Genomic DNA, 23,820 nt, shown 5'->3' on the forward strand with positions numbered 1-23,820 from the left:
TCAACCCGCCCAGCTACTCCTAGCGGGTCCTCTAAAAGGCTCCTCATTTCCTTTTTAAAATCTCTAACGTCTCCGGAATTGAGGGGCACCGCCACATACCCCGTTCCCACCTGTGGACCTCCCATCGCAATTTCTCGCAATGGATATAATTGTCCCGTCGCCTGGTACTGCTGCTGTCTAGTTTTACTAGGTGTGACGGGCCCTGTGGGTTGACTAAGATTCATTTCCTCCAGGTTCGGTGCCAGTGGTGGAGCATGGGGACTAGGGGCCAACACCAGGGTGGTGGCGGCGGCACATAAGGTGGGGGTGTTACGGGAATTTCTTCCTCATGCCGCTTGTTTCTTTGTTTATCGTACATCTCATCCCCCTTTACTTTTAAGGGATACAGATTGATCCTAGTTTCTGACCCTATCTATAAGCGTGCATAATCACTCTCCTCTTGACTAAATGGTTCCTTTGAGTTAACATAAAGATTCAGGGCTTGGCAAATCCAATCCTCAGAGGATCCGAATACTGGCCAAAACAGGTGGTCCTTACGGATTTCCTTACCACCCCAAACTTCCATACAATAGTGTATCATTTTTATTTTACTCTTACCCCGCCTAGAGGGGTAAATCGTTCCAATATTTGATCATTAATCCTAGTAGACTATCCTGAGGAATCGCTTGCGAATCCCCACCCATGGGACCAGAAGGTCTACTTTTCTTCTGTTCCATCTTCCAGGGTACACACACGCTCCCCTCGTTCGTGACTCGCTCCCTCGCGGGCTACGAGAACTGCACTACTAGAGGGTCCGCACTCGCTTCGTCCGCAATTGGACGTCTCAGTCGTCGTACCCCAGGAATCCCAGCCCCAACCCGAGTGGAAATCCGGCCTATACTCACGCGTCCTGCGTCTTCACTCGGGGTCTTCGTGCACAAAGTTTAAGGGGCTACCGGCATTTGCTTTGCTTATTGCAATTTAGAAGGTTCGTTGGTGAAGGGTGGTGACAAAATCCTCCAAGGGCCGCTAGAAAGAGAAGCGGGGCGCCTCCCTCAAAAAGGATCGCCGCCGAATATCCTTCATCCGAGTCACGGCACCAAATTGTAATAAATTTTGACTCAATCTTGTAAATAACAAGAATTTATTTAGAATCCGGCAATAAGCAAAGACAGCGCTGGGTGCGGCCTAGAGACCTCAGTCTCTCTCACAGCACGCGCACACCGCTAATTCAGTTTTCTGGGTTTTTATAGTCCATCTCTGGTCCACAGCTTCCGGATGTAACTTTCCAACTCACGGTGTGCCTTGCATCATGTGGGGTTGACTGCTGTGTAGCCAGTTTCGGTCACCTTACTTTGGTTACTTATTAGGCAGAACAAAGCAAGTAAGCATACAATCACTTCTCAGACCTCAAACAAACATCTCCTTATTAGGTAAATACAACAAAGCAAGTAAGCATACAATCACTTCTCAAAACTCAAACAAACATCTCCAGGAGCTTTAATGAACAAGCATTCCTCAGAACTGCTTGTTACAATGGGTTTTACAAGATCAGGGTGAGGTTACTTCTGTGTGGTGAGGTGAAAGACCACAAGAAGCCTGACAGGTTGGGTTCCCTGCTTGAAGGGCAGTTTCTGAGATAGTCGAGCTTTCCATGGTAGTGGGAAAATGAAATGAAGGAGAGGGAGAAAAAAAGGCAAGAAGAGCAACTTGGAAGATGGAGACTGAATATCAGGAGGAAGAAATGTCACTGGAAGGGCAGTGCTGTGGGGCAAGAGGTCACCCAGAGGTAGTCTGGATCAGCCCATGGTTTGTGTTCCAAAGAACAGCCAGTGAGGGTGCAGACACAGCAGTGAAGGTGCAGAAATGCTGGGGTGAGAGCAGGTGGGGAAGTGAGATGGGCGTCTATACCCTGCAGGGAAAGAGGGGCAGGGGTAGGACTGTGTGGAGCAGCCTGTGGTGGAGATGGCAAAGGGCGCGGGCAAGGCTGGAAGGCACCCACAGAACCCAGGTCTCTTGTCACCTTGGCCTTGGCAGTTGTCTCTGCCACTGAGGCCAATGAGAAAACATGTTGTCCTTGTTATAAACGAAGTCGAGTTTTTGAGTTTTGAGTTTTTGGGGGGCAATGGGGCTGCCAAATAGTGAGCCTGAGCGGGCGATGGGGCTGCCAAATAGTGAGCCTTAGCGGGGCGATGGTGCTGCCAAATAGTGAGCCTTGGGGGGCTATGGGGCTGCCAAATAGTGAGCCTGGGCGGGCAATGGGGCTGCCAAATAGGGAGCCTTAGCGGGGCGATGGTGCTGCCAAATAGTGAGCCTTGGGGGGCTATGGGGCTGCCAAATAGTGAGCCTTTTTGGGGCTATAAGGCTGCCAAATAGTGAGCCTTAGGTGGCGTTGGGGCTGCCAAATAGTGAGCCTTGGGGGGCTATGGGGCTGCCAAATAGTGAGCCTTTTTGGGGCTATGGGGCTGCCAAATAGTGAACCTTGGGGGGCTATGGGGCTGCCAAATAGTGAGCCTTGGGGGGCTATGGGGCTGCCAAATAGTGAGCCTTTTGGGCGCGATGGGGCTGCCAAATAGTGAGTCTTGGGTGTCTATGGGGCTGCGAAATAGTGAGCCTTGGGAAGGCTATGGGGCTGCCAAATAGTGAGCCTCAGCGGGGCTATGGGGCTGCCAAATAGTGAGCCTTGGGCGGCTATGGGGCTGCCAAATAGTGAGCCTTGGGGGGCTATGGGGCTGCCAAATACTGAGCCTTGGGGGGCTATAAGGCTGCCAAATAGTGAGGCATAGGGGGCGACGGGGCTGCCAAATAGTGAACCTTTGGGGGGCGAAGCGGCTGCCAAATGGTGAGCCTTGAGGGGCTACGGGGCTGCCAAATAGTGAGCCTTGGGGGGCTATGGGGCTGCCAAATAGTGAACCTTGAGGGGCTATGCGGCTGCCAAATAGTGAGCTAAATAAGACTATGGAGGTCCCAAATAGAGAGCCATAGGTGGCGATGGGGCTGCCAAATAGTGAGCCTTGGGGGGCTATGGGGCTGCCAAATAGTGATCCTTGGGGGCCTATGGGGCTGCCAAAGAGTGACCCTTTGGGGGGCTATGGGGCTGCCAAATAGTGAGCCTTTGGGGTTCTATGGGGCTGCCAAATAGTGAGCCTTGGCGGGCGATGGGGCTGCCAAATAGTGAGCCTTGGGGGGCTATGGGGCTGCCAAATAGTGTGCCTTTGAGGGCTATGGGGCTGCCAAATAGTGAGCCTTGGGGGGCTATTGGGCTGCTAAATAGTGAGCCTGGGAGGCAATGGGGCTGCCAAATAGTGAGCCTTTTGGGGGCAATGGGGCTGCCAAATAGTGAGCTCAATAGGACTATGGGGCTGCCAAATAGTGAGCCTTAGGTGGCGATGGGGCTGACAAATAGTGAGCCTTGGGGGGCTATGGGGCTGCCAAATAGTGAGCCTGTGGTGGCCATGGGGCTGCCAAATAGTGAGCCTTGGGGGGCGAAGCGGCTGCCAAATAGTGAGCCTGGGGGGGCTATGACGCTGCCAAATAGTGAGCCTAGGTGGCGATGGGGCTGCCAAATAGTGAGCCTTGGGGGGCTATGCGGCTGACAAATAGTGAGCCTTGGGGGGCTATGCGGCTGACAAATAGTGAGCCTTGGGGGGCTATGGGGCTGCCAAATAGTGAGCCTTGAGGGGCTATAAGGCTGCCAAATAGTGAGTCTTGGTTGGCTATGGGGCTGCCAAATGGTGAACCTTGGGGGGCGAAGCGGCTGCCAAATAGTGAGCCTTGGGGGGCTGTGGGGCTGCCAAATAGTGAACCCTGGGGGGCGATGGGGCTGCCAAATAGTGAGCCTTGGGGGGCTATGGGGCTGCCAAATAGTGTGCCTTGGAGGGCAATGGGGCTGCCAAATAGTGAGCTTGAGGGGCTATGGGGCTGCCAAATAGTGATCTAAATAGGACTATGGGGGTCCCAAATAGTGATCCTTATGTGGCGATGGGGCTGCCAAATAGTGAGCCTGAGGGGGCTATGGGGCTGTCAAATAGTGAGCCTTGGGGGGCTATAAGGCTGCCAAATAGTGAGCCTTGAGGGGCCATGGGGCTGCCAAATAGTGAGCCTTTGTGGGGCTATGGGGCTGCCAAATAGTGAGCCTTTGTGGGGCTATAAGGCTGCCAAATAGTGAGCCTTGGGGGGCTATGGGGCTGCCAAATACTGAGCCTTGGGGGGCTATGGGGCTGCCAAATACTGAGCCTTGGGGGGCTATGGGGCTGCCAAATACTGAGATTTGGGGGGCTATGGGGCTGCCAAATAGTGAGCCTTAGGGGGGCGATGGGGCTGCCAAATAGTGAGCCTTTCAGGGTGATGGGACTTGCAAATATTGAGCCTTTGGGGGGCTATGGGGCTGACAAATAGTGAGCCTTGGCGGGCTATGGGGCAGCCAAATAGTGAGCCTTTGGGGGGCTATGGGGCTGCCAAATAGTGAGCCTTGGGGGGCGAAGCGGCTGCCAAATAGTGAGCCTGTGGGGGCCATGGGGCTGCCAAATAGTGAGCTTTGGGGGGCGAAGCGGCTGCCAAAGAGTGAGCCTAGGGGGGCTATGAGGCTGCCAAATAGTGAGCCTTTTCGGGGCGATGGTGCTGCCAAATAGTGAGTCTTGAGGGGCTATGGGGCTGCCAAATAGTGAGCCTTTGGGGGGCTATAAGGCTGCCAAATACTGAGCCTTGGGTGGCGATGGGGCTGCCAAATACTGAGCCTTGGGGGCCTATGGGGCTGCCAAATAGTGAGCCTTGGGGGGCTATGGGGCTGCCAAATAGTGAACCTTGGGGGGGGAAGCGGCTGCCAAATAGTGAGTCTTAGGGGGCTATGAGGCTGCCAAATAGTGAGCCTTTTGGGGGCGATGGGGCTGCCAAATATTGAGTCTTGGGTGGCTATGGGGCTGCCAAATACTGAGCCTTGGGGGGCGAAGCGGCTGCCAAATAGTGAGCCTTTGGGGGTTATGGGGCTGCCAAATAGTGATCCTTTGAGGGGCGATGGGGCTGCCAAATAGTGAGCCTTGGGGTGCTATGGGGCTGCCAAATAGTGTGCCTTGGGGGGCAATGGGGCTGCCAAATAGTGTGCCTTGGGGGGCAATGCAGCTGCCAAATAGTAAGCCTTTCGGGGTGATGAAGCTGCCAAATAGTGAGCCTTGTGGGGCTATGGGGCTGCCAAATAGTGAGCCTTTGAGAGGCGATGGGGCTGCCAAATAGTGAGCCTTTCAGGGTGATGGGACTTGCAAATAGTGAGCCTTGGGGGGCTATGGGGCTGACAAATAGTGAGGCTTGGGGGGCTATGGGGCTGCCAAATAGTGAGCCTTAGTAGGCCATGGGGCTGTCAAATAGTCAGCCTTGGGGGGCGAAGCGGCTGCCAAATAGTGAGCCTTGAGGGGCTATGAGGCTGCCAAATAGTGAGCCTTTGCGGGGCGATGGTGCTGCCAAATAGTGAGTCTTGGGGGGCTATGGGGCTGCCAAATAGTGAGCCTTTGGGGGGCTATAAGGCTGCCAAATAGTGACCCTTGGGGGCCTATGGGGCTGCCAAATACTGAGCCTTGGGGGGCGATGGGGCTGCCAAATAGTGAGTCTTGGGTGGCTATGGGGCTGCGAAATAGTGAGCCTTGAGTGGCTATGGGGCGGCCAAATAGTGAGCCTTGGGGGGCTATGGGCCTGCCAAATAGTGAGCCTTGGGGGGCTATGGGGCTGCCAAATAGTGAGCCTTGATGGGCCATGGGGCTGCCAAATAGTGAGCCTTGGGGGTTATAAGGCTGTCAAATAGTGAGGCATAAGGGGCGATGGGGCTGCCAAATAGTGAACCTTTGAGGGGCGAAGCGGCTGCCAAATGGTGAGCCTTGAGTGGCTATGGGGCTGCCAAATAGTGAGCCTTTCAGGGTGATGGGATTTGCAAATAGTGAGCCTTGGGGGGCTATGGGGCTGAACAAATAGTGAGCGTTGGCGGGCTATGGGGCTGCCAAATAGTGAGCCTTTGGGCTACTATGGGGCTGACAAATAGTGAGCCTTGGGGGGCTATGGGGCTGCCAAATAGTGAGCCTTTGGGGGGCTATGGGGCTGCCAAATAGTGAGCCCTTGGGGGGCTATGGGGCTGCCAAATAGTGAGCCTTGGGGGGGTATGGGGCTGCCAAAGAGTGTGCCTTTGAGGGCTATGAGGCTGCCACATAGTGAGCCTTGGGGGGCTATGGGGCTGCTAAATAGTGAGCCTGGGAGGCAATGGGGCTGCCAAATAGTGAGCCTTTGTGGGGCCATGGGGCTGCCAAATAGTGAGCCTTGGGGGGCTATGGGGCTGCCAAATAGTGAGCCTTGGGGGGGTATGGGGCTGCCAAAGAGTGTGCCTTTGAGGGCTATGGGGCTGCCACATAGTGAGCCTTGGGGGGCTATGGGGCTGCTAAATAGTGAGCCTGGGAGGCAATGGGGCTGCCAAATAGTGAGCCTTGGGGGCCTATGGGGCTGCCAAATAGTGAGCTAAATAGGACTATGGGGCTGCCAAATAGTGAGCCTTGGGGGGCTATGGGGCTGCCAAATAGTGAGCCTTGGGGGGCTATGGGGCTGCCAAATAGTGAGCCTGTGGGGGCCATGGGGCTGCCAAATAGTGAGCCTTGGGGGGCGAAGCGGTTGCCAAATAGTGAGCCTTGGGGGGTATGAGGCTGCCAAATAGTGAGCCTAGGTGGCGATGGGGCTGCCAAATAGTGAGCCTTGGGGGGCTATGCGGCTGAAAAATAGTGAGCCTTGGGGGGCTATGCGGCTGACAAATACTGAGCCTTGGGGGGCTATGGGGCTGCCAAATAGTGAGCCTTAGGGGTTATAAGGCTGCCAAATAGTGAGCCTTGGGGGGCTATGGGGCTGCCAAATTGTGAACCTTGGGGGGCGAAGCGGCTGCCAAATAGTGAGCCTTGAGTGGCTATGGGGCTGCCAAATAGTGAACCTTGGGGGGCTATGGGGCTGCCAAATAGTGAGCCATTGGGGGGCTATGGGGCTGCCAAATAGTGTGCCTTGAGGGGCAATGGGGCTGCCAAATAGTGAGCCTTGAGGGGCCATGGGGCTGCCAAATAGTGAGTCTTTGTGGGGCTATGGGGCTGCCAAATAGTGAGCCTTTCTGAGGCTATAAGGCTGCCAAATAGTGAGCCTTGGGGGGCTATGGGGCTGCCAAATAGTGAGCCTTGGGGGTTATAAGGCTGCCAAATAGTGAGCCTTGGGGGGCGATGGGGCTGCCAAATGGTGAACATTGGGGGGCGAAGCGGCTGCCAAATAGTGAGCCTGGAGTGGCTATGGGGCTGCCAAATAGTGAACCTTGGGGGGCTATGGGGCTGCCAAATAGTGAGCCTGGGGGGGCTATGGGGCTGCCAAATAGTGTGCCTTGGGGGGCAATGGGCCTGCCAAATAGTGAGTCTTGAGGGGCCATGGGGCTGCCAAATAGTGAGTCTTTGTGGGGCTATGGGGCTGCCAAATAGTGAGCCTTTGTGAGGCTATAAGGCTGCCAAATAGTGAGCCTTGGGAGGCTATGGGGCTGCCAAATAGTGTGCCTTGGGGGGCTATGGGGCTGCCAAATAGTGAGCCTTGGGGGGCTATGGGGCTGCCAAATAGTGAGCCTTTGGGGGGCGATGGGGCTGCCAAATAGTGAGCGTTTCAGGTTGAAGGGACTTGCAAATAGTGAGCCTTGGGGGGCTATGGGGCTGACAAATAGTGAGGCTTGGCGGGCTATGGGGCTGCCAAATAGTGAGCCTTTGGGGGGCTATGGGGCTGCCAAATAGTGAGCCTTGGGGGGCTATGGGGCTGCCAAATAGTGAGCCTTGAGGGGCCATGGGGCTGCCAAATAGTGAGCTTAGGGGGGTGAAGCGGCTGCCAAATAGTGAGCCTTTGGGGGGCTATAGGGCTGCCAAATAGTGAGACTTGGGGGGCTATGGGGCTGCCAAATAGTGAGCCTTTAGGGGGCTATAAGGCTGCCAAATAGTGAGCCTTTCGGGGCTATGGGGCTGCCAAATACTGAGCCTTGGGGGGCTATGCGGCTGACAAATAGTGAGCCTGGGGGGGTATGGGGCTGCCAAATAGTGAGCCTTGGGGGGCTATGGGGCTGCCAAATACTGAGCCTTGGGGGTCTATGGGGCTGCCAAATAGTGAGCCTGGCGGGGCAATGGGGCTGCCAAATAGTGAGCCTTGGGGGGCTATAGGGCTGCCAAATAGTGAGCCTGGGGGGGTATGGGGCTGCCAAATAGTGAGCCTTTTGGGGCTATCGGGCTGCCAAATACTGAGCGTTGGGGGTCTATGGGGCTGCCAAATAGTGAGCCTGGCGGGGCAATGGGGCTGCCAAATAATGAGCCTTGGGGGACTATGGGGCTCCCAAATAGTGAGCCTTGGGGGGCGATGGGGCTGCCAAATACTGAGCTTTGTGGTCTATGGGGCTTCCAAAGAGTGTGCCTTTGGGGGCTATGGGGCTGCCAAATAGTGAGCCTGGCGGGGCAATGGGGCTGCCAAATAGTGTGCCTTGCCGGACTGTGGGGCTGCCAAATAGTGAGCCTTAGGTGGCGATGGGGCTGCCAAATAGTGAGCCATTGGGGGGCTATGGGGCTGCTAAATAGTGAGCCTTGGGAGGCAATGGGGCTGCAAATAGTGAGCCTGGGGGGGCAATGGGGCTGCCAAATAGTGAGCTAAGTAGGACTATGGGGCTGCCAAATAGTGAGCCTTAAGTGGCGATGGGGCTGCCAAATAGTGAGCCTTGGGGGGCTATGGGGCTGACAAATAGTGGGCCTGTGGGGGCCATGGGGCTGCCAAATAGTGAACCTTGGGGGGCGAAGCGGCTGCCAAATAGTGAGCCTTGGGGGGCTATGAGGCTGCCAAATAGTGAGCCTTGAGGGGCTATGGGGCTGCCAAATAGTGAGCCTGGTGGTCTATGCGGCTGACAAATAGTGAGCCTTGGAGGGCTATGGGGCTTCCAAATAGTGAGCCTTGGGGAGCTATAAGGCTGCCAAATAGTGAGTCTCAGGTGGCGATGGGGCTGCCAAATAGTGAGCCGGGGGGGGCTATGGGGCTACGAAATAGTGAGCCTCTGGGGGACATGGGGCTGCCAAATAGTGAGCCTTGGGGGGCTATGGGGCTGTCAAATAGTGAGCCATGGGGGGCGAAGCGGCTGCCAAATAATGAACCTTTGGGGGGCGATGCGGCTGCCAAATACTGAGCTTTAGGGGGCTATGGGGCTGCTAAATAGTGAGCCTTAGGGGGCGAAGCGGCTGCCAAATACTGAGGCTTGGGGGGCTATGGGGCTGCCAAATAGTGAGCCTTTGGGGGGCGATGGGGCTGCCAAATAGTGAACCTTTGGAGGCAAAGTGGCTGCCAAATTGTGAGCCTTTGGGGGCTATGGGGCTGCCAAATAGTGAGCCTTTTGGGGGCAATGGGGCTGCCAAATAGTGAGCCTTGGCGGGCAATGGGGCTGCCAAATAGTGAGCCTTTGGGGGGCGATGGGGCTGCCAAATAGGGAGCCTAGGGGGGCTATGGGGCTGCCAAATACTGATCCTTGGGGTCTATGGGGCTGCCAAAGAGTGTGCCTTTGAAGGCTATGGGGCTGCCAAATAGTGAGCCTTAGGGGGCTATGGGGCTGCTAAATAGTGAGCCTTGGGAGGCAATGGGGCTGCAAATAGTGAGCCTGGGGGGGCAATGGGGCTGCCAAATAGTGAGCTAAATAGGACTATGGGGCTGCCAAATAGTGAGCTTTAAGTGGCGATGGGGCTGCCAAATAGTGAGCCTTGGGGGGCTATGGGGCTGACAAATAGTGGGCCTGTGGGGGCCATGGGGCTGCCAAATAGTGAACCTTGGGGGGCGAAGCGGCTGCCAAATAGTGAGCCTTGAGGGGCTATGGGGCTGCCAAATAGTGAGCCTGGTGGTCTATGCGGCTGACAAATAGTGAGCCTTGGAGGGCTATGGGGCTTCCAAATAGTGAGCCTTGGGGAGCTATAAGGCTGCCAAATAGTGAGTCTCAGGTGGCGATGGGGCTGCCAAATAGTGAGCCGCGGGGGGCTATGGGGCTACGAAATAGTGAGCCTCTGGGGGACATGGGGCTGCCAAATAGTGAGCCTTGGGGGGCTATGGGGCTGACAAATAGTGAGCCTTGGAGGGCTATGGAGCTGCCAAATAGTGAGCCTTGGGGGGCTATAACGCTGCCAAATAGTGAGCCTTTGGGGGGCGATGAGGCTGCCAAATGGTGAACCTTGGGGGGCGAAGCAGCTGCCAAATAGTGAGCCTTGGGGGGCTATGGGGCTGCGAAATAGTGAACCTTGGGGGGCAAGGCGGCTGCCAAATAGTGAGCCTGGGGGGGCTATGGGGCTGCCAAATAGTGTGCCTTGGGGGGCAATGGGTCTGCCAAATAGTGAGCCTTGAGGGGCTATGGGGCTGCCAAATAGTGATCTAAATAGGACTATGGGGGTCCCAAATAGTGATCCTTATGTGGCGATGGGGCTGCCAAATAGTGAGCCTGAGGAGGCTATGGGGCTGCCAAATAGTGAGCCTTGGGGAGCTATAAGGCTGCCAAATAGTGAGCCTTTGCGGGACGATGGTGCTGCCAAATAGTGAGCCTTTGGGGGGCTATGGGGCTGCCAAATAGTGAGCCTTTGTGGGGCTATAAGGCTGCCAAATAGTGAGCCTTGGGGGGCTATGGGGTTGCCAAATACTGAGCCTTGGGGGGCTATGGGGCTGCCAAATAGTGAGCCTTTGCGGGGCGATGGTGCTGCCAAATAGTGAGCCTTGGGGGGCTATGAGGCTGCCAAATAATGAGCCTTTGAGGGGCGATGGGGCTGCAAAATAGTGCGCCTTGGGCGGCTATGGGGCGGCCAAATAGTGAGCCTTGGGGGGCTATGGGGCTGCCAAATAGTGATCCTTGGGGGGCTATGGGGCTGCCAAATAGTGAGCTCTTCAGGGTGATGGGACTTGCAAATAGTGAGCCTTGGGGGGCTATGGGGCTGACAAATAGTGAGCCTTGGCGGGCTATGGGGCTGCCAAATAGTGAGCCTTGGGGGGGCTATGGGGCTGCCAAATAGTGAGCCTACGGGGGGCTATGGGGCTGCCAAATAGTGAGCCTGTTAGGGCCATGGGGCTGCCAAATAGTGAGCCTTGGGGGGCGAAGCGGCTGCCAAATAGTGAGCCTTGGGGGCCTATGGGGCTGCCAAATAGTGAGCCTTGGGGGGCAATGGGGCTGCCAAATACCGAGCCTTGTGAGCTATGGGGCTGCCAAATAGTGAGCCTTTGCGGGGCGATGGGGCAGCCAAAGAGTGAGCCGTGGGGGGCTATGGCGCTGCCAAATAGTGAGCCTTGGGGGTCTATGGGGCTGCCAAATAGTGAGTCTTTACAAGGCAATGGGGTTGCCAAATAGTGAGCCTTAGGGGGCTATAGTGCTGCCAAATAGTGCGCCTTGGGGTCCATTGGGCTGCCAAAGAGTGTGCCTTTGGGGGCTATGGGGCTGCCAAATAGTGATTTAAATAGGACTATGGGGCTGCCAAATAGTGAGCCTTAGGTGGCGTTGGGGCTGCCAAATAGTGAGCCTTGGGGGGCTATGGGGCTGCCAAATAGTGAGCCTTTGAGGGTGATGGGGCTGCCAAATAGTGTGCCTTGGTGGGCTATGGGGCTGCCAAATAGTGAGCCATGGATGGGCTATGGGGCTGCCAAATAGTGAGCCTTGGGGGGCTATGGGGTTGCCAAATAGTGAGCCTTGAGGGGCCATAGGGCTGCCAAATACTGAGCCTTGGGGGGCTATGGGGCTGCCAAATAGTGAGCCTTGGGGGGCTATAAGGCTGCCAAATAGTGAGTCTTGAGGGGCTATGGGGCTGCCAAATGGTGAACCTTGGGGGGCGAAGCTGCTGCCAAATAGTGAGCCTGGGGGGGCTATGGGGCTGCCAAATAGTGTGCCTTGGGGGGCTATAAGGCTGCCAAATAGTGAGCCTCTGCGGGGCTATGGGGCTGCCAAATAGTGAACCTTGGGGGGCGAAGCGGCTGCCAAATAGTGAGCCTGGGGGGGCTATGGGGCTGCCAAATAGTGAGCCTTGGGGGTGCTATGGGGCTGCCAAATAGTGAGCCTATGGGGGCCATTGGGCTGCCAAATAGTGAGCCTTGTGGGGCTATGATTCTGACAAATAGTTAGCCTTTGCAGGGCGATGGTGCTGCCAAATAGTGAGCCTTGGGTGGTTATGGGGCTGCAAAATAGTGAGCCTTGGGGGGCTATGGGGCTGCCAAATAGTGAGCCTGGGGGTGTTATAAGGCTGCCAAATAGTGAGCCTTTGCGGGGCGATGGTGTTGTCAAATAGTGAGCCTTGGAGGGCTATGAGGCTGCCAAATAGTGAGCCTTTGCGGGGCGATGGTGCTGCGAAATAGTGAGCGTTGGGGGGCTATGGGGCTGCCAAATAGTGAGCCTTGGGGGGCTATGAGGCTGCCAAATAGTGAGCCTTGGGGGGCTATAAGGCTGCCAAATAGTGAGCCTTGGGGGGCTATGGGGCTGCCAAATACTGAGCCTTGGGGCGCTATGGCGCTGCCAAATAGTGAGCCGTGGGGGCTATGGGGCTGCCAAATAGAGAGCCTGTGGGGGCCATGGGGCTGCTAAATAGTGAGCCTATTGGGGCGAAGCAGCTGCCAAATAGTGCGACTTGGTGGGGTATGAGGCTGCCAAATACTGAGCCTTAGATGGCGATAAGGCTGCCAAATAGTGAGCCTTGGGGGGCGATGAGGCTGCCAAATAGTGAGCCTTTGCGGGGCGATGGTGCTGCCAAATAGTGTGCCTTGGGGGGCTATGGGGCTGCCAAATAGTGAGCCTTGGAGGGGCTATGGGGCTGCCAAATATTGAGCCTTGGGGGGCTATAAGGCTGCCAAATAGTGAGCCTTGGGGGGCTATGATTCTGACAAATAGTGAGCCTTGGGGGGCTATGGGGCTGCCAAATACTGAGCCTTTCGAGGTGATGGGGCTGCCAAATAGTGAGCCTTGGGGGTCTATGGGGCTGCCAAATAGTGAGTCTTTACAAGGCAATGGGGTTGCCAAATAGTGAGCCTTAGGGGGCTATAGTGCTGCCAAATAGTGCGCCTTGGGGTCCATTGGGCTGCCAAAGAGTGTGCCTTTGGGGGCTATGGGGCTGCCAAATAGTGATTTAAATAGGACTATGGGGCTGCCAAATAGTGAGCCTTAGGTGGCGTTGGGGCTGCCAAATAGTGAGCCTTGGGGGGCTATGGGGCTGCCAAATAGTGAGCCTTTGAGGGTGATGGGGCTGCCAAATAGTGTGCCTTGGTGGGCTATGGGGCTGCCAAATAGTGAGCCATGGATGGGCTATGGGGCTGCCAAATAGTGAGCCTTGGGGGGCTATGGGGTTGCCAAATAGTGAGCCTTGAGGGGCCATAGGGCTGCCAAATACTGAGCCTTGGGGGGCTATGGGGCTGCCAAATAGTGAGCCTTGGGGGGCTATAAGGCTGCCAAATAGTGAGTCTTGAGGGGCTATGGGGCTGCCAAATGGTGAACCTTGGGGGGCGAAGCTGCTGCCAAATAGTGAGCCTGGGGGGGCTATGGGGCTGCCAAATAGTGTGCCTTGGGGGGCTATAAGGCTGCCAAATAGTGAGCCTCTGCGGGGCTATGGGGCTGCCAAATAGTGAACCTTGGGGGGCGAAGCGGCTGCCAAATAGTGAGCCATGGATGGGCTATGGGGCTGCCAAATAGTGAGCCTTGGGGGTGCTATGGGGCTGCCAAATAGTGAGCCTATGGGGGCCATGGGGCTGCCAAATAGTGAGCCTTGTGGGGCTATGATTCTGACAAATAGTTAGCCTTTGCAGGGCGATGGTGCTGCCAAATAGTGAGCCTTGGGTGGTTATGGGGCTGCAAAATAGTGAGCCTTGGGGGGCTATGGGGCTGCCAAATAGTGAGCCTGGGGGTGTTATAAGGCTGCCAAATAGTGAGCCTTTGCGGGGCGATGGTGTTGTCAAATAGTGAGCCTTGGAGGGCTATGAGGCTGCCAAATAGTGAGCCTTTGCGGGGCGATGGTGCTGCGAAATAGTGAGCGTTGGGGGGCTATGGGGCTGCCAAATAGTGAGCCTTGGGGGGCTATGAGGCTGCCAAATAGTGAGCCTTGGGGGGCTATAAGGCTGCCAAATAGTGAGCCTTGGGGGGCTATGGGGCTGCCAAATACTGAGCCTTGGGGCGCTATGGCGCTGCCAAATAGTGAGCCGTGGGGGCTATGGGGCTGCCAAATAGAGAGCCTGTGGGGGCCATGGGGCTGCTAAATAGTGAGCCTATTGGGGCGAAGCAGCTGCCAAATAGTGCGACTTGGTGGGGTATGAGGCTGCCAAATACTGAGCCTTAGATGGCGATAAGGCTGCCAAATAGTGAGCCTTGGGGGGCGATGAGGCTGCCAAATAGTGAGCCTTTGCGGGGCGATGGTGCTGCCAAATAGTGTGCCTTGGGGGGCTATGGGGCTGCCAAATAGTGAGCCTTGGAGGGGCTATGGGGCTGCCAAATATTGAGCCTTGGGGGGCTATAAGGCTGCCAAATAGTGAGCCTTGGGGGGCTATGATTCTGACAAATAGTGAGCCTTGGGGGGCTATGGGGCTGCCAAATACTGAGCCTTTCGAGGTGATGGGGCTGCCAAATAGTGAGCCTTGGGGGGCTATGGGGCTGCCAAATAGTGAGTCTTTACAAGGCAATGGGGTTGCCAAATAGTGAGCCTTAGGGGGCTATAGTGCTGCCAAATAGTGCGCCTTGGGGTCCATTGGGCTGCCAAAGAGTGTGCCTTTGGGGGCTATGGGGCTGCCAAATAGTGATTTAAATAGGACTATGGGGCTGCCAAATAGTGAGCCTTAGGTGGCGTTGGGGCTGCCAAATAGTGAGCCTTGGGGGGCTATGGGGCTGCCAAATAGTGAGCCTTTGAGGGTGATGGGGCTGCCAAATAGTGTGCCTTGGTGGGCTATGGGGCTGCCAAATAGTGAGCCATGGATGGGCTATGGGGCTGCCAAATAGTGAGCCTTGGGGGGCTATGGGGTTGCCAAATAGTGAGCCTTGAGGGGCCATAGGGCTGCCAAATACTGAGCCTTGGGGGGCTATGGGGCTGCCAAATAGTGAGCCTTGGGGGGCTATAAGGCTGCCAAATAGTGAGTCTTGAGGGGCTATGGGGCTGCCAAATGGTGAACCTTGGGGGGCGAAGCTGCTGCCAAATAGTGAGCCTGGGGGGGCTATGGGGCTGCCAAATAGTGTGCCTTGGGGGGCTATAAGGCTGCCAAATAGTGAGCCTCTGCGGGGCTATGGGGCTGCCAAATAGTGAACCTTGGGGGGCGAAGCGGCTGCCAAATAGTGAGCCATGGATGGGCTATGGGGCTGCCAAATAGTGAGCCTTGGGGGTGCTATGGGGCTGCCAAATAGTGAGCCTATGGGGGCCATGGGGCTGCCAAATAGTGAGCCTTGTGGGGCTATGATTCTGACAAATAGTTAGCCTTTGCAGGGCGATGGTGCTGCCAAATAGTGAGCCTTGGGTGGTTATGGGGCTGCAAAATAGTGAGCCTTGGGGGGCTATGGGGCTGCCAAATAGTGAGCCTGGGGGTGTTATAAGGCTGCCAAATAGTGAGCCTTTGCGGGGCGATGGTGTTGTCAAATAGTGAGCCTTGGAGGGCTATGAGGCTGCCAAATAGTGAGCCTTTGCGGGGCGATGGTGCTGCGAAATAGTGAGCGTTGGGGGGCTATGGGGCTGCCAAATAGTGAGCCTTGGGGGGCTATGAGGCTGCCAAATAGTGAGCCTTGGGGGGCTATAAGGCTGCCAAATAGTGAGCCTTGGGGGGCTATGGGGCTGCCAAATACTGAGCCTTGGGGCGCTATGGCGCTGCCAAATAGTGAGCCGTGGGGGCTATGGGGCTGCCAAATAGAGAGCCTGTGGGGGCCATGGGGCTGCTAAATAGTGAGCCTATTGGGGCGAAGCAGCTGCCAAATAGTGCGACTTGGTGGGGTATGAGGCTGCCAAATACTGAGCCTTAGATGGCGATAAGGCTGCCAAATAGTGAGCCTTGGGGGGCGATGAGGCTGCCAAATAGTGAGCCTTTGCGGGGCGATGGTGCTGCCAAATAGTGTGCCTTGGGGGGCTATGGGGCTGCCAAATAGTGAGCCTTGGAGGGGCTATGGGGCTGCCAAATATTGAGCCTTGGGGGGCTATAAGGCTGCCAAATAGTGAGCCTTGGGGGGCTATGATTCTGACAAATAGTGAGCCTTGGGGGGCTATGGGGCTGCCAAATACTGAGCCTTTCGAGGTGATGGGGCTGCCAAATAGTGAGCCTTGGGGGGCTATGGGGCTGCCAAATAGTGAGTCTTTACAAGGCAATGGGGTTGCCAAATAGTGAGCCTTAGGGGGCTATAGTGCTGCCAAATAGTGCGCCTTGGGGTCCATTGGGCTGCCAAAGAGTGTGCCTTTGGGGGCTATGGGGCTGCCAAATAGTGATTTAAATAGGACTATGGGGCTGCCAAATAGTGAGCCTTAGGTGGCGTTGGGGCTGCCAAATAGTGAGCCTTGGGGGGCTATGGGGCTGCCAAATAGTGAGCCTTTGAGGGTGATGGGGCTGCCAAATAGTGTGCCTTGGTGGGCTATGGGGCTGCCAAATAGTGAGCCATGGATGGGCTATGGGGCTGCCAAATAGTGAGCCTTGGGGGGCTATGGGGTTGCCAAATAGTGAGCCTTGAGGGGCCATAGGGCTGCCAAATACTGAGCCTTGGGGGGCTATGGGGCTGCCAAATAGTGAGCCTTGGGGGGCTATAAGGCTGCCAAATAGTGAGTCTTGAGGGGCTATGGGGCTGCCAAATGGTGAACCTTGGGGGGCGAAGCTGCTGCCAAATAGTGAGCCTGGGGGGGCTATGGGGCTGCCAAATAGTGTGCCTTGGGGGGCTATAAGGCTGCCAAATAGTGAGCCTCTGCGGGGCTATGGGGCTGCCAAATAGTGAACCTTGGGGGGCGAAGCGGCTGCCAAATAGTGAGCCATGGATGGGCTATGGGGCTGCCAAATAGTGAGCCTTGGGGGTGCTATGGGGCTGCCAAATAGTGAGCCTATGGGGGCCATGGGGCTGCCAAATAGTGAGCCTTGTGGGGCTATGATTCTGACAAATAGTTAGCCTTTGCAGGGCGATGGTGCTGCCAAATAGTGAGCCTTGGGTGGTTATGGGGCTGCAAAATAGTGAGCCTTGGGGGGCTATGGGGCTGCCAAATAGTGAGCCTGGGGGTGTTATAAGGCTGCCAAATAGTGAGCCTTTGCGGGGCGATGGTGTTGTCAAATAGTGAGCCTTGGAGGGCTATGAGGCTGCCAAATAGTGAGCCTTTGCGGGGCGATGGTGCTGCGAAATAGTGAGCGTTGGGGGGCTATGGGGCTGCCAAATAGTGAGCCTTGGGGGGCTATGAGGCTGCCAAATAGTGAGCCTTGGGGGGCTATAAGGTTGCCAAATAGTGAGCCTTGGGGGGCTATGGGGCTGCCAAATACTGAGCCTTGGGGCGCTATGGCGCTGCCAAATAGTGAGCCGTGGGGGCTATGGGGCTGCCAAATAGAGAGCCTGTGGGGGCCATGGGGCTGCTAAATAGTGAGCCTATTGGGGCGAAGCAGCTGCCAAATAGTGCGACTTGGTGGGGTATGAGGCTGCCAAATACTGAGCCTTAGATGGCGATAAGGCTGCCAAATAGTGAGCCTTGGGGGGCGATGAGGCTGCCAAATAGTGAGCCTTTGCGGGGCGATGGTGCTGCCAAATAGTGTGCCTTGGGGGGCTATGGGGCTGCCAAATAGTGAGCCTTGGAGGGGCTATGGGGCTGCCAAATATTGAGCCTTGGGGGGCTATAAGGCTGCCAAATAGTGAGCCTTGGAAGGCTATGATTCTGACAAATAGTGAGCCTTGGGGGGCTATGGGGCTGCCAAATACTGAGCCTTTCGAGGTGATGGGGCTGCCAAATAGTGAGCCTGGGTGGCGCGATGGGGCTGCCAAATAGTGAGCCTTGGGTGGCGAAGCGGCTGCCAAATAGTGAGCCTTGGGGGGTGATGAGGCTGCCAAATAGTGAGCCTTAGCGGGGCGATGGTGCTGCCAAATAGTGTGCTTTGGGGGGCTATGGGGCTGCCAAATAGTGAGCCTTGGGGGGCTATGGGGCTGCCAAATAGTGAGCCTTGGGGGGCTATAAGGCTGCTAAATAGTGAGCCTTGGGGGCTATAGGGCTGCCAAATACTGAGACTTTCCGGGGCGATGGGGCTGCCAAATATTGAACCTTGCGGGGCGATGGGGATGCCAAATAGTGAGCCTTGCGGGGCTATGCGGCTGACAAATAGTGAGCCTGGGGGGGTATGGGGCTGCCAAATAGTGAGCCTTGGGGGGCTATGGGGCTGCCAAATACTGAGCCTTGGGGGTCTATGGGGCTGCCAAATAGTGAGCCTGGCGGGGCAATGGGGCTGCCAAATAGTGAGCCTTGGGGGGCTATAGGGCTGCCAAATAGTGAGCCTGGGGGGGTATGGGGCTGCCAAATAGTGAGCCTTTTGGGGCTATCGGGCTGCCAAATACTGAGCGTTGGGGGTCTATGGGGCTGCCAAATAGTGAGCCTGGCGGGGCAATGGGGCTGCCAAATAATGAGCCTTGGGGGACTATGGGGCTCCCAAATAGTGAGCCTTGGGGGGCGATGGGGCTGCCAAATACTGAGCTTTGGGGTCTATGGGGCTTCCAAAGAGTGTGCCTTTGGGGGCTATGGGGCTGCCAAATAGTGAGCCTGGCGGGGCAATGGGGCTGCCAAATAGTGTGCCTTGCCGGACTGTGGGGCTGCCAAATAGTGAGCCTTAGGTGGCGATGGGGCTGCCAAATAGTGAGCCATTGGGGGGCTATGGGGCTGCTAAATAGTGAGCCTTGGGAGGCAATGGGGCTGCAAATAGTGAGCCTGGGGGGGCAATGGGGCTGCCAAATAGTGAGCTAAGTAGGACTATGGGGCTGCCAAATAGTGAGCCTTAAGTGGCGATGGGGCTGCCAAATAGTGAGCCTTGGGGGGCTATGGGGCTGACAAATAGTGGGCCTGTGGGGGCCATGGGGCTGCCAAATAGTGAACCTTGGGGGGCGAAGCGGCTGCCAAATAGTGAGCCTTGGGGGGCTATGAGGCTGCCAAATAGTGAGCCTTGAGGGGCTATGGGGCTGCAAAATAGTGAGCCTGGTGGTCTATGCGGCTGACAAATAGTGAGCCTTGGAGGGCTATGGGGCTTCCAAATAGTGAGCCTTGGGGAGCTATAAGGCTGCCAAATAGTGAGTCTCAGGTGGCAATGGGGCTGCCAAATAGTGAGCCGGGGGGGGCTATGGGGCTACGAAATAGTGAGCCTCTGGGGGACATGGGGCTGCCAAATAGTGAGCCTTGGGGGGCTATGGGGCTGTCAAATAGTGAGCCATGGGGGGCGAAGCGGCTGCCAAATAATGAACCTTTGGGGGGCGATGCGGCTGCCAAATACTGAGCTTTAGGGGGCTATGGGGCTGCTAAATAGTGAGCCTTAGGGGGCGAAGCGGCTGCCAAATACTGAGGCTTGGGGGGCTATGGGGCTGCCAAATAGTGAGCCTGGCGGGGCAATGGGGCTGCCAAATAGTGAACCTTTGGAGGCAAAGTGGCTGCCAAATTGTGAGCCTTTGGGGGCTATGGGGCTGCCAAATAGTGAGCCTTTTGGGGGCAATGGGGCTGCCAAATAGTGAGCCTTGGCGGGCAATGGGGCTGCCAAATAGTGAGCCTTTGGGGGGCGATGGGGCTGCCAAATAGGGAGCCTAGGGGGGCTATGGGGCTGCCAAATACTGATCCTTGGGGTCTATGGGGCTGCCAAAGAGTGTGCCTTTGAAGGCTATGGGGCTGCCAAATAGTGAGCCTTAGGGGGCTATGGGGCTGCTAAATAGTGAGCCTTGGGAGGCAATGGGGCTGCAAATAGTGAGCCTGGGGGGGCAATGGGGCTGCCAAATAGTGAGCTAAATAGGACTATGGGGCTGCCAAATAGTGAGCCATGGATGGGCTATGGGGCTGCCAAATAGTGAGCCTTGGGGGGCTATGGGGCTGACAAATAGTGGGCCTGTGGGGGCCATGGGGCTGCCAAATAGTGAACCTTGGGGGGCGAAGCGGCTGCCAAATACTGAGCCTTGAGGGGCTATGGGGCTGCCAAATAGTGAGCCTGGTGGTCTATGCGGCTGACAAATAGTGAGCCTTGGAGGGCTATGGGGCTTCCAAATAGTGAGCCTTGGGGAGCTATAAGGCTGCCAAATAGTGAGTCTCAGGTGGCGATGGGGCTGCCAAATAGTGAGCCGCGGGGGGCTATGGGGCTGACAAATAGTGAGCCTTGGAGGGCTATGGAGCTGCCAAATAGTGAGCCTTGGGGGGCTATAACGCTGCCAAATAGTGAGCCTTTGGGGGCGATGAGGCTGCCAAATGGTGAACCTTGGGGGGCGAAGCAGCTGCCAAATAGTGAGCCTTGGGGGGCTATGGGGCTGCCAAATAGTGAACCTTGGGGGGCAAGGCGGCTGCCAAATAGTGAGCCTGGGGGGGCTATGGGGCTGCCAAATAGTGTGCCTTGGGGGGCAATGGGTCTGCCAAATAGTGAGCCTTGAGGGGCTATGGGGCTGCCAAATAGTGATCTAAATAGGACTATGGGGGTCCCAAATAGTGATCCTTATGTGGCGATGGGGCTGCCAAATAGTGAGCCTGAGGAGGCTATGGGGCTGCCAAATAGTGAGCCTTGGGGAGCTATAAGGCTGCCAAATAGTGAGCCTTTGCGGGACGATGGTGCTGCCAAATAGTGAGCCTTTGGGGGGCTATGGGGCTGCCAAATAGTGAGCCTTTGTGGGGCTATAAGGCTGCCAAATAGTGAGCCTTCGGGGGCTATGGGGTTGCCAAATACTGAGCCTTGGGGGGCTATGGGGCTGCCAAATAGTGAGCCTTTGCGGGGCGATGGTGCTGCCAAATAGTGAGCCTTCGGTGGCTATGAGGCTGCCAAATAGTGAGCCTTTGAGGGGCGATGGGGCTGCAAAATAGTGAGCCTTGGGCGGCTATGGGGCGGCCAAATAGTGAGCCTTGGGGGGCTATGGGGCTGCCAAATAGTGATCCTTGGGGGGCTATGGGGCTGCCAAATAGTGAGCTCTTCAGGGTGATGGGACTTGCAAATAGTGAGCCTTGGGGGGCTATGGGGCTGACAAATAGTGAGCCTTGGCGGGCTATGGGGCTGCCAAATAGTGAGCCTTGGGGGGGCTATGGGGCTGCCAAATAGTGAGCCTACGGGGGGCTATGGGGCTGCCAAATAGTGAGCCTGTTAGGGCCATGGGGCTGCCAAATAGTGAGCCTTGGAGGGGCGAAGCGGCTGCCAAATAGTGAGCCTTGGGGGCCTATGGGGCTGCCAAATAGTGAGCCTTGGGGGGCAATGGGGCTGCCAAATACCGAGCCTTGTGAGCTATGGGGCTGCCAAATAGTGAGCCTTTGCGGGGCGATGGGGCAGCCAAAGAGTGAGCCGTGGGGGGCTATGGCGCTGCCAAATAGTGAGCCTTGGGGGGCTATGGGGCTGCCAAATAGTGAGTCTTTACAAGGCAATGGGGTTGCCAAATAGTGAGCCTTAGGGGGCTATAGTGCTGCCAAATAGTGCGCCTTGGGGTCCATTGGGCTGCCAAAGAGTGTGCCTTTGGGGGCTATGGGGCTGCCAAATAGTGATTTAAATAGGACTATGGGGCTGCCAAATAGTGAGCCTTAGGTGGCGTTGGGGCTGCCAAATAGTGAGCCTTGGGGGGCTATGGGGCTGCCAAATAGTGAGCCTTTGAGGGTGATGGGGCTGCCAAATAGTGTGCCTTGGTGGGCTATGGGGCTGCCAAATAGTGAGCCATGGATGGGCTATGGGGCTGCCAAATAGTGAGCCTTGGGGGGCTATGGGGTTGCCAAATAGTGAGCCTTGAGGGGCCATAGGGCTGCCAAATACTGAGCCTTGGGGGGCTATGGGGCTGCCAAATAGTGAGCCTTGGGGGGCTATAAGGCTGCCAAATAGTGAGTCTTGAGGGGCTATGGGGCTGCCAAATGGTGAACCTTGGGGGGCGAAGCTGCTGCCAAATAGTGAGCCTGGGGGGGCTATGGGGCTGCCAAATAGTGTGCCTTGGGGGGCTATAAGGCTGCCAAATAGTGAGCCTCTGCGGGGCTATGGGGCTGCCAAATAGTGAACCTTGGGGGGCGAAGCGGCTGCCAAATAGTGATCCTGGGGGGGCTATGGGGCTGCCAAATAGTGAGCCTTGGGGGTGCTATGGGGCTGCCAAATAGTGAGCCTATGGGGGCCATGGGGCTGCCAAATAGTGAGCCTTGTGGGGCTATGATTCTGACAAATAGTTAGCCTTTGCAGGGCGATGGTGCTGCCAAATAGTGAGCCTTGGGTGGTTATGGGGCTGCAAAATAGTGAGCCTTGGGGGGCTATGGGGCTGCCAAATAGTGAGCCTGGGGGTGTTATAAGGCTGCCAAATAGTGAGCCTTTGCGGGGCGATGGTGTTGTCAAATAGTGAGCCTTGGAGGGCTATGAGGCTGCCAAATAGTGAGCCTTTGCGGGGCGATGGTGCTGCGAAATAGTGAGCGTTGGGGGGCTATGGGGCTGCCAAATAGTGAGCCTTGGGGGGCTATGAGGCTGCCAAATAGTGAGCCTTGGGGGGCTATAAGGCTGCCAAATAGTTAGCCTTGGGGGGCTATGGGGCTGCCAAATACTGAGCCTTGGGGCGCTATGGCGCTGCCAAATAGTGAGCCGTGGGGGCTATGGGGCTGCCAAATAGAGAGCCTGTGGGGGCCATGGGGCTGCTAAATAGTGAGCCTATTGGGGCGAAGCAGCTGCCAAATAGTGCGACTTGGTGGGGTATGAGGCTGCCAAATACTGAGCCTTAGATGGCGATAAGGCTGCCAAATAGTGAGCCTTGGGGGGCGATGAGGCTGCCAAATAGTGAGCCTTTGCGGGGCGATGGTGCTGCCAAATAGTGTGCCTTGGGGGGCTATGGGGCTGCCAAATAGTGAGCCTTGGAGGGGCTATGGGGCTGCCAAATATTGAGCCTTGGGGGGCTATAAGGCTGCCAAATAGTGAGCCTTGGGGGGCTATGATTCTGACAAATAGTGAGCCTTGGGGGGCTATGGGGCTGCCAAATACTGAGCCTTTCGAGGTGATGGGGCTGCCAAATAGTGAGCCTTGGGGGGCTATGGGGCTGCCAAATAGTGAGTCTTTACAAGGCAATGGGGTTGCCAAATAGTGAGCCTTAGGGGGCTATAGTGCTGCCAAATAGTGCGCCTTGGGGTCCATTGGGCTGCCAAAGAGTGTGCCTTTGGGGGCTATGGGGCTGCCAAATAGTGATTTAAATAGGACTATGGGGCTGCCAAATAGTGTGCCTTAGGTGGCGTTGGGGCTGCCAAATAGTGAGCCTTGGGGGGCTATGGGGCTGCCAAATAGTGAGCCTTTGAGGGTGATGGGGCTGCCAAATAGTGTGCCTTGGTGGGCTATGGGGCTGCCAAATAGTGAGCCATGGATGGGCTATGGGGCTGCCAAATAGTGAGCCTTGGGGGGCTATGGGGTTGCCAAATAGTGAGCCTTGAGGGGCCATAGGGCTGCCAAATACTGAGCCTTGGGGGGCTATGGGGCTGCCAAATAGTGAGCCTTGGGGGGCTATAAGGCTGCCAAATAGTGAGTCTTGAGGGGCTATGGGGCTGCCAAATGGTGAACCTTGGGGGGCGAAGCTGCTGCCAAATAGTGAGCCTGGGGGGGCTATGGGGCTGCCAAATAGTGTGCCTTGGGGGGCTATAAGGCTGCCAAATAGTGAGCCTCTGCGGGGCTATGGGGCTGCCAAATAGTGAA

The sequence above is a fragment of the Streptopelia decaocto genome, assembly GCF_964273445.1.
Source record: "Streptopelia decaocto genome assembly, chromosome: 2".
In the NCBI taxonomy this organism is placed as follows: domain Eukaryota; kingdom Metazoa; phylum Chordata; class Aves; order Columbiformes; family Columbidae; genus Streptopelia; species Streptopelia decaocto.